General features: G+C 36.2%; 2 long non-coding RNA genes across 2 annotated transcripts; both read left to right on the top strand.

Annotated features, from left to right (window-relative positions):
• The first annotated feature begins 229 nt into the window (after positions 1-229).
• On the top strand, positions 230-1,313 carry LOC141670411 (uncharacterized). Its single transcript, XR_012554536.1, has 3 exons — positions 230-726; positions 1,062-1,168; positions 1,251-1,313. It is a non-coding gene; the product is annotated as an uncharacterized LOC141670411 (long non-coding RNA).
• Positions 1,314-1,428: 115 nt separating this feature from the next.
• LOC141671759 (uncharacterized) lies at positions 1,429-2,362 on the top strand. Its single transcript, XR_012555238.1, has 3 exons — positions 1,429-1,530; positions 1,992-2,135; positions 2,276-2,362. It is a non-coding gene; the product is annotated as an uncharacterized LOC141671759 (long non-coding RNA).
• The last annotated feature ends 8,036 nt before the right edge of the window (positions 2,363-10,398 follow it).

Raw genomic sequence — 10,398 nt, 5'->3', positions numbered from 1 at the left:
AGATCTTCTTTTGTAAACAATATTTTAATGAGGAGATTTTGCTAAGGAATGCTTCAAAAAACTCACCGATTTATGTAATTACAAGATTAAATCATTACCTTGTCTCGATTGACTTTATGACACAATCTTGTTGATATGATGTGCAGAGAGTATATAGAGTTGCATATTAAAATATTACACATCTTAGTTTGTCGTATTGTAGTTCTATAAAGGTATGCCATAATAAGCACTTAGCTACTGAGCTATCTCTTGAACATAATGAAGGTTGATTTGCAGTTGTGTGGATTAGATACCACAAACAGCCATTTGACATTTAATTGAAATTAGTTGTTTTATTGGCATAGCTTAAATAAATTACTGGAATATGCAAGAAGCTCTGTTATTTTTTACAAGGACTATGGGTTCCAAAAAGTTCATTGTTAGAACTTCAAGGGCTTGATGCTTTAGTTAGGGATTACACCCTGTATTTGTTTAGCAAGAGTCACTGCATTAGTACAAGTGATTTACAAAAAATAGTAAATTAAAAAATGCCATAGTTTAGAGAAATTGCAGAAGTTGCTTCCTGCAGCTATCATGATTCCCGAAAGCAGGCTCGAGCATTTAGTCGAACAAGCTCTTGATGTGCAAAGAGATGCTTGTGTGTTTCACAATACTTTGAACAGTGAACTGTCATTGTATACAGACCATCAGTGTGGAAGAGATCAGATTCCTTCAAAGACATTATAGGTTAGAAATGTGATTTTAATATTCCTGTGTATTTATTTTGCTTCAGAGTAGCTATCTTTTGTTATGCAAAAGTTGATACAAGTTAGATTTATGCAAGTTATGCTTACATCTCAAATGGGATGCACTATCATTACAATACTTTTGATTTTATCAACTAAAAGGGCTCTCTATTACTTAAAATATATCTTCCAAGTTTTATGTGTTGTAGTTAATTTCCTTAGTTGAAGTTTATCATTACCATCTATATACCCTGCGCAGTGTTACAGAACCCTCTAAATACACTACCTTGTTTTTGTAATGATTAAGTTTCCAGTTTGAGTTGTTTAATTTGTTAGATCAGACATTACAAGAACACAAGGATGAAGTTTGGTTTCTGCAATTTTCTCATAATGGCAAACATTTGGCATCTTCCTCCAAAGACCAGACTGCTCTTCTGTGGGAGGTATTTACAACTTCCTACTTTTTAACATTTTTTGTGTTTTTGTTAGGGATATTTCATACTCTCTGTTTATGCATATCTATAGTGCTGGTCGGTACTTAATATAGACATATATTCTGTGGGAAATATTTGCACTAGTGAAGACCCTTCAGTTTTTATTGGTGAGGTAAATAATCTTGCTGCAAGCACTAGAAATAATCCCTTACTGATTTAGCGGACAAAAATTCTGACGTAAGTTAATACATCACATCAAAAATATGGATGCAGGGTGCTTACGGCGGTCAAGTTTATGTAGTCAAGTGGCGTGGTACAGAAGTTGCTGCGAAAACCATTAGATCCTCGATTGCATCCAATCAAATGGTGAGGTAAGTACTGATACAATACGAAAAGGTTTGTCGATTATTGTGAATTGTTATGTACATAAGCGCACCGAACCTGCTAGAATTCGTCATTTATTTACATTTCTTGGTCTGTCGATTTGTACCACTAATCTCCTGTGTTCTCTTGATTAACAAAAAGAATAAAACAAAAAAAGAGTATACTCTGTTTGAAACAGCATTACCTACAAAGGGTGTTGGCCTAGAGTCTTTAGCAATCCCTCACAGTAATGTTTACAAATATCATCCCAAAACTTCACTTTTTCCAGAAAAGTACATTTTTGTCGGATAAAAATAAAATATGACTATTGAAAGGCACTTTCAAATGTCCTACTGAATCATAGCCTAAATTTAGAAGAGTACTTCTCCAGAGGTTAAATGTGGACTTGCTAAACATTTTAATTAACTCCAAATATGCTATATGTTAGGACATTTTTTAATGCTTGCAGATGCTGCTGGATCTCATGGATGAAGCATATACTGGATCTGTAGGCGATGGATGTACTAATTATGAGTCCGAGGATAGCAATACGATGGCTTTCGGGGATCAACTATTTATTATGATTTTAAAGGATGAGAACGACGGTCTTGCAGTAAGTGCTACTTGATAATGGTTCCATTTTACTATGTCAGAGTAGGTTTTTTAAACCTCTTTCCTACATATGCTTGGAATAAACTATAATATGATTATTCACTGCTTTGTTTAATTGGCTGCTTTGTTTGATATTTCCAGGCGATATTAACATTAGATGAATAGATTTTTGACCTTGACATGCCTAGAAAAATAACACTCTAGGGAAGACAGATGCTCATATTTTTAGTACTCAACGACCCAACTCAGCTGCATGGATACTTGAAGAACCAGTGACCAGAATATATTCGTTTGAGCAATGTATGGATAATATTTCGTTTGAGCAATGTATGAATGATATTATAGGGGTAGCTATGAGAATTATAAGTTTTTAGTTTTTTCATTGTTGTAAGACTTGATTGGTTTGATTTGGTAATGATAATTGGAGTTTGATTTTAATAGTTTCTTCTTTTGATAATTTTTTTGGTATCTATATTTTTAAAATGGGCAACATGATTTATTTCAATGAAAAATGATGTTAATTTAACATAATAACATCAGTTCTAATTGACCATTGACATCGATAAAAACTGATGTTAAATACTACAGCAAAAGAAATCTTAAAACAAAAAAACTGATGTTATTAAGCATCATAGACATCAGTTTGCTACCAATAGACATCGGTTACCAATGAAGAACCGATGTCAAAGGTATCGTCAACATCGGTTTTTGATGAAAACTGTTGTTACTGGTACTAGTAACATCAGTTTATTATTTAAATTGAAAGATTTTGCTTAACTTGTATATATTTAAATTGATAAAAATATCATATTATGATGATATATGAAGATTAGATATGCATGGGAAATTTAATATTAAGATACAGAAATCGGTTTTAAACATGGAACTGATGTTATATGCTCTATTTAACATCAGTTTAAAACCGATGTTAAATGGGGGGTCTTTAACATCACCCACGAAGACATCGGATTTTTACATACATAGACATCGGTTTTTAACCGATATCTATTGACGTTTTTCTAGTAGTGTCACGGCCAAATTCCGGCCAACTCAGGATTTGTTAGGATGAATTGATTGCATGGTTGTGTTCCTGGTGTTGTGTAGATGTGATCTGGAGGTGTTGGTGGGGTGAGGACGCCGGGAACGTGTACTCCGGCGAACCCGACTGTTTTCCGGCGAAGGGCTGGAAAATTACAGTTTAGTACCCCAACTTTTGAAAACGATGCAGTTAGGTCCCTGAAGTTTCCAGACTTTGCAAATTTAGGATTTCTGTTTATAAAATGTTTAAAAATCATATTACCTATTTATTTTTATTATAAAAATTCATTTTTAAATTCTAAAAATTCTAAAAATTATTATTTTAATTCTGAAAATTATTTTTAATTCACAAATAAATCTAAATTAATTAGTTAATTAATTTCAGTTAATTGATAATTGATTAATTGGTCAATTAATTCGAAGATTAATTGATTAATTGATTTAATTAATTATTAATTGATTTTAATTAATTATTTAATTAGATTTAATTATTTAAAAATGATTTAAAAATTCTGAAAAATAGTTTCGAGCTTTAAAATATTATTCTAAATTATTTCCAAGGCTCGAGAATTATTCCAAAATTATTTCGGAGCCAGAATGGGCCAACCGAACCCTGTTTATTAACCAGAAATTGATCCAACGACCCGTTTTAATTTCAAAAAATGTTTTAAAAATCATTTTAAATACCAGAAAGCCTATTTATGACCCGAGACTTCTTTATAAATGATATATCATTGATTACGTGATGTATTATGTGCTATATGTGACTTGTTAATTGACTATCGGTCTATATATTCGGTGTTTACTTGATTATTTGATAACTTTCAATCCGTTAATCGGATTTGGGTAAAACGAAGGGTAGATAGAAGTATGTGTTGAATAGAATTCTATGAGTAAATTATTGATAGATGCTTATGATATGTGAGCAGAAGAGGCAAGACGTAAGAAAGGGAAACAGATAGTTGAAGAGTAAGACGGTTGTGATTGGAAATGAGTGCAGTGTAGTAAGCTAATATCAGGCAAGTGTTCTAAACTTTCTCGAGATATTGTAGTACTTGATAATCCTGTGATATTGCAAGTGCTTTGAAGCACAGAAACCTAAATCCTGATTTCAGTTATTATTCTTGAGCCATGAATCATATTCTTTCTAATCCATTGATTATTGTATACCCAAACAAGAATCACAAATCTACGATACTACTCCACAAATACATACAAACTAAATACCAAACACTGAAATGAACTATTATATACTCAACCCATGGTATCTTATACTTGGAAAGACCAAATCCTTGAAACCTTGAAATGTTGATTCCTTTGTTATCCAATTCTTTCATTACCCAGCATCCAAGCTTTTAAATTGCCTTATTGATCCTTACAAGGATTGAAACCCTTTCATTGTTGAACATTTATTGTTGTTAATGATTTCGGTTATTGTTTATTATTGCATATTCTGTTATTATGTTATAATTGGATTGTTTTTATAAAATTATGGACCAGATTCGTGGTCAGACCATATAATGGTCAAGTTAGGCCAATGTGAGCCTTGGATCCAGTAGTTAGAGCAATGCTGTGTGCCTTGCTCGGGGTTAGTGCGTGACTGATCAGCAGCCTAACCTTGGTTTTTAAATTAAAAGTATAATATCCAATTCTAAATCATAATCCATTGTTCACTTGATATCATAACCATATTCATCTGATGATCATTATTCTCAGTTTTGTCATTGTGACTTGCTAAGGCTAGTTAGCTCATTTGTGCGATGTTGTTTATATTCTTTCCGGTTAAAAAGGAACCAATTGGTAAAGAGGATCCCCAGTCCAGTGCGAGAGCTAGGGGTTCAGGTTGAGAAAGTGGAGCTAGTAGGCTTCTTTTGGAATAATTTAAGTTTGTAAAAGTTTGTAATAATGTTTAATACTCAGTTTGAGTTTGAAATAGTTGGGATTTGAACGGTTTGTAATATATTAGTGTGTTTGGTTTGTGTGCATACTTTAACCTGTTGCGGTCCGTGGTGGTTGGTAAGTAGGGTCACTGCATATATTATTATTATCTTTATTATTGTTATAAACAGGTTATAATTAAGGTGTGTGTGTGGACCCCAAACTTCTGACCCGGGTTTGGAGGGCGCCACAGGTTTGGTATCAGAGCTACAGGTTATAAGTCACTGACACAAGCCTAGGTTGATGGGAATGGGTAGAGGGATAGGATTAGAAGTAAGGTATAGAATGATAGAATATCGAGAGGTTGAGTGTTATGGTATAACCGGTTTTAGTATAGTTTGCGTCGTGATACGAGATTCTTATATTACGATATGATTTCAGATAGCAGAGATGGCCGACTCTTTTATTCCTGTATCAGCTGATCACTCAGAGCCTTCAGTTGGAGCACCAGCATCAGATCCACGTCCTGTGATTCCACCAGCATTGGCTATTCTACCTCCACCGGTGTTGCAGCCCGTACCATTGCAGGCTATTCCACCTCCAGGTATGAGGCCACCTGTCAGAGGACCCCCACCTGCTGATTCAGGCTTTACTAGTCATTCAGTCACAGGAGTACCTTTCCAGTTCTCTTCCTATCCTGTCCCATATCATCAGTTTGAGGCTTGCCTTATGGAGCAGCGATTCCTACAGGGTCAGATCCAGGAGTTATTGCATATCATGCGTACCAGAGAGATGGGGAGTGGTGAGAGGCGACTTAGGGAGAGGCTCCAGGCGTTTCGTAGAGCAGCTGCTGTGAGGATTGCTGAGGCTACACATGAGGACATCACCCCTGATTTCCTAGTGGAGTGGGCTAAGTGGGTTCTAGAGGAGCTTGAGGAGATAGGAGGTCCATATTTGCCATGAGCCAGAGATTCTGAGATGGAGATGCTGAATAATATTATTATGGTTATGTAGTATGGACAGTAGTGTGTAGTGTATATCAGTAGACTTTTGAGTTGTATTTATAGACTAGCGATGTTGACTAGTGAGTAGGTTATTGTACCCTTTTTGCTTTTACTTTCGAAGCGTCTTTACGCTTGTACTACCTAAAACTTTTGATCTATATATCAGTACCTTTTCCTTTCTAACACTGTCATTTACTTTATCGCACCTGTTTTACTTTACCTTATTTATTGCCCCAGTATACCCTGTGATACCATGTACCCTGTTTTCCATAATTGTTTATATTCTGTAAAGAAGCATGCAATTTACTTAGTTACAACTGTTTTCAAAAAGAGATATTTCTATTTTACAAAACTTTTCTTTTATACAAAGATTTGATTCAAAAGCTAAATAAATTGATTGATTCTTTACAGAAAATGCCTCCCAGAAGAAATACCCGCACCAACACCCAGAATGAAGAAACCAACAACAATAACAATAACAACCAAGATGAGACAAACCAGAATGTGAACCCAGGACCCATGGACCCATCAATAGCCCAGATTCTTCAAATCATGGCCCAACAAACAGTTCACCTGGCACAACAACAGCAAAGACAGACCAATCCCCAGGTAATTTTCAAAACTTTTCAGGCAGTAAACCCACCAGAATTCAAGGGTTCCTTAGAGCCAATTGAAGCAAATGTGTGGTTAAAGGAAATAGAGAAGGCATTTGCCTTGGTAAAAGTGAAAGAGGAGCAGAAGGTTGAATTTGCAAGTTACTATCTGAAGAATGAGGCCACCTATTGGTAGGAAATGGTGAAGACATTGGAAAGCATAGATGTTATTACTTGGGAAAGGTTTAAGGAATTGTTTTTAGAAAAGTATTTTCCTCAGTTTGTTCAGGATCAAATGGCGCTGAAGTTTTTAAAATTAAAGCAAGGGAACATGTCGGTAACAGATTATGAGGGGAAGTTTGAGGAATTGTCAAGGTATGTGTCGTCGTATGTTGATACTGATAGAAAGAAAGCTAAGAGATTCCAGCAAGGCTTGAAGCCATGGATCAGAGGGAAGGTAGCTATTTTTGAATTGGATACCTATGCCGGGGTTGTACAGAAAGCTATAATCGCAGAGACAGAGAGTGAGATGTTCCAGAAAGAAAAGGAAAGCAAGAAAAGGAAAGTTAAGGGAAGTGAAGGTCAGTCACAAACAGGGAAGTTTCCAAATTTTAAGAAGAGCAAGTTTCAGCCAGGGAGAAATTTTAATTTCAGGAGACAAAATGCAGGAGACGGAGGCCAGGGCAATCGTCCAGCTAATGTGAATCAGCAGAATCAGTTAAGATTAACTTTTCCAGATTGTCAAGTATGTGGAAAGAAGCATGGAGGAGTTTGTAACAAGTTGAATGTGGTATGTTTTAAATGCAACCAGAAAGGGCACTACTCGAGGGAGTGCCGAAATCAGCCAGCAAGAGAGCCAGCGAATAAGGATCAGCCTATCCGGAATCCAGCAGTGAAGGTTCCAGCCATTGGACTTACATGCTTTAAATGTGGGAAGCCAGGATATATGGCCAGGGATTGCAAGACACCAGCCCTAGTCAGTAATGCATTAAGGATTATGGGATCTACCCCAACAGTGAATGAGACTCCGAGGGCTAGAGTTTTTAACATGTCGGTGAAGGATGCGATCCAGGATACGGATGTCATGGCAGGTACGCTTAATGTGAATTCTTTATGTGCCAAAGTGTTAATAGATTCGGGAGCAACTCGATCATTTGTTTCACAAGATTTTGTTAGTAAGTTAAATTGTCCAGTTGAGTGTTTAAATGAAATAATGACGGTGGAATTAGCAAATCAAGAACGTGTAACTATTAACCAAGTTTGTGGGAATTGTGAGATTGAGATTTCTGGTAGTAAATTTTGTGTAGATTTGATACTGTTTAAGTTAGGAGAATTTGACGTTATATTAGGGATGGATTGGTTATCTAAGCATGATGCCCAGATAGATTGTCGAAATAAGAAAGTAATGGTGAAAACGCCAGATGAAAGAATAGTAACATTCAAAGGTCAGAAACAAGTAAAGAAGTTCTTAACGATGATTCAAGCCAAGAAGTTACTACGACAAGGATGTGAGCATTTCGTAGCATATGTGATCGACAGAAGTCAGAAGCCAGCAAAACTTGAAAATATTCCAGTTGTGATGGAATTTCCAGACGTATTTCCCGACGAGTTACCAGGACTTCCTCCAGATAGAGAAATTAAATTTGCAATCGACCTAGCACCTGGAACCGAACCAGTATCTAAGGCCCCGTATAGAATGGCGCCCGTTGAGATGAAAGAATTAGCAAAACAATTGCAAGAGCTGTTAGAGAAAGGAGTAATTAGACCCAGCGTATCCCCGTGGGGTGCACCGGTATTATTTGTCAAGAAGAAGGATGGAAGCATGAGACTGTGCATCGACTATAGGGAGCTCAACAAATTGACGATTAAGAATAAGTATCTGTTACCCAGAATTGATGATTTGTTTGACCAATTGAAGGGAGCCAAGTATTTCTCCAAAATCGATTTAAGATCGGGATATCATCAACTGAAAATCAAACCAGAAGATATACCAAAGACAGCTTTCAGAACAAGGTATGGACATTACAAGTTTTTAGTGATGTCTTTTGGATTGACCAACGCCCCAGCAGCGTTTATGGACCTGATGAACAGAATTTTCAAGGAATATTTGGACAAGTTCGTTATAGTATTTATAGACGATATTTTGATCTATTCAAAGACGGAGGAGGATCATGCGGAACATTTAAGGACAGCTTTGGAGATTTTAAGGAAAAAGAAGTTATATGCTAAATTGTCGAAGTGTGAGTTTTGGCTACAGGAAGTTCAGTTCTTAGGACACATAGTCAGTAACGAAGGGATCAAAGTGGACCCGGCAAAGATCGAGGCAATTACGAATTGGGAAAGACCGAGAACACCCACTGAGGTAAGAAGTTTATTGGGATTGGCAGGATATTATCGACGATTCGTTCAGAATTTCTCAAGAATTGCAACACCATTGACAAAGCTTACACGAAAGAATGAAAAGTTTATATGGAATGACAAGTGCAAAGGAAGTTTTCAGGAATTGAAGTGGAGATTAATCACAGCACCTGTTTTGTCACTTCCAGACGATCAAGGGAATTTCGTAATTTATAGCGATGCTTCTTACAAAGGATTAGGATGTGTTCTTATGCAGCACGACAAGGTGATTGCGTATGCGTCAAGGCAATTGAAACCACACGAACAGAAGTACCCTACTCATGATTTGGAGTTAGCAGCTATAGTTTTCGCTTTGAAGATTTGGAGACATTATTTGTATGGAGAAAAATGTGAGATTTTCACGGATCACAAAAGTTTGAAATATATATTTACCCAGAAGGAACTTAATATGAGACAAAGGAGATGGTTAGAATTGATTAAGGATTATGATTGCTCGATTAATTATCATCCCGGTAAGGCGAACGTTGTAGCAGATGCGTTAAGTCGGAAGGAAAAGTTAAATATATTATCCGTACCTGAAGAGATATATAAAGAATTTCAAAAATTAGAATTTGAGATTAGAATTTGCAAGCCTAAGGAAGCAAAAGTGTACGGTATGATTTTCCAACCGGAGTTATTGGAGAAAATAAAGAAATGCCAGAAAGAGGTAATGGATCAAGATATAAATAGTTTGGTAGGTGAGGAATTATGCACGCAACAAGATGATCAAGGTATTCTTAGGTTTTCCTCAAGAATTTGGATTCCACCAGTGACGGAGCTGAAAAATGAAATTTTACAAGAGGCACATAGTTCAAGATATTCCATCCATCCAGGGAGTACCAAAATGTACAGAGATTTAAAGAAGAATTATTGGTGGCCAGATATGAAGAGGGAAATTGCGGAATGGATTAACAAATGCTATACCTGTCAGAGAGTTAAAGTAGAGCATCAGAGACCAAGCGGATTGCTATAGCCATTGGAGATTCCAGAATGGAAGTGGGAACATATTACCATGGATTTCATAGTTGGATTACCAAGGACAAGGACTAATTATGATGCCATTTGGGTTATAGTAGATAGACTTACCAAGTCAGCTCATTTTCTGCCTATAAATGAAAGATTTTCGCTCGACAAGTTAGTTCATATGTACTTGAAAGAAATTGTAGTTCATCATGGAGTTCCAGTGTCTATTGTATCTGATCGAGATCCAAGATTTAATTCAAGATTTTGGAAGAGTTTTCAAGAATGTTTGGGAACAAAACTGAATATGAGTACAGCCTATCACCCCTAAACGGATGGCCAAAGTGAAAGAACGATCCAGACAATCGAGGACATGCTACGTGTTTGTGCTATT

Source organism: Apium graveolens, chromosome 7 (assembly GCF_009905375.1).
Source record: "Apium graveolens cultivar Ventura chromosome 7, ASM990537v1, whole genome shotgun sequence".
In the NCBI taxonomy this organism is placed as follows: Eukaryota; Viridiplantae; Streptophyta; class Magnoliopsida; order Apiales; family Apiaceae; genus Apium; species Apium graveolens.
Note: the sequence above shows the minus strand (reverse complement) of the source record. Positions and strands in the feature narration are given on the sequence as shown.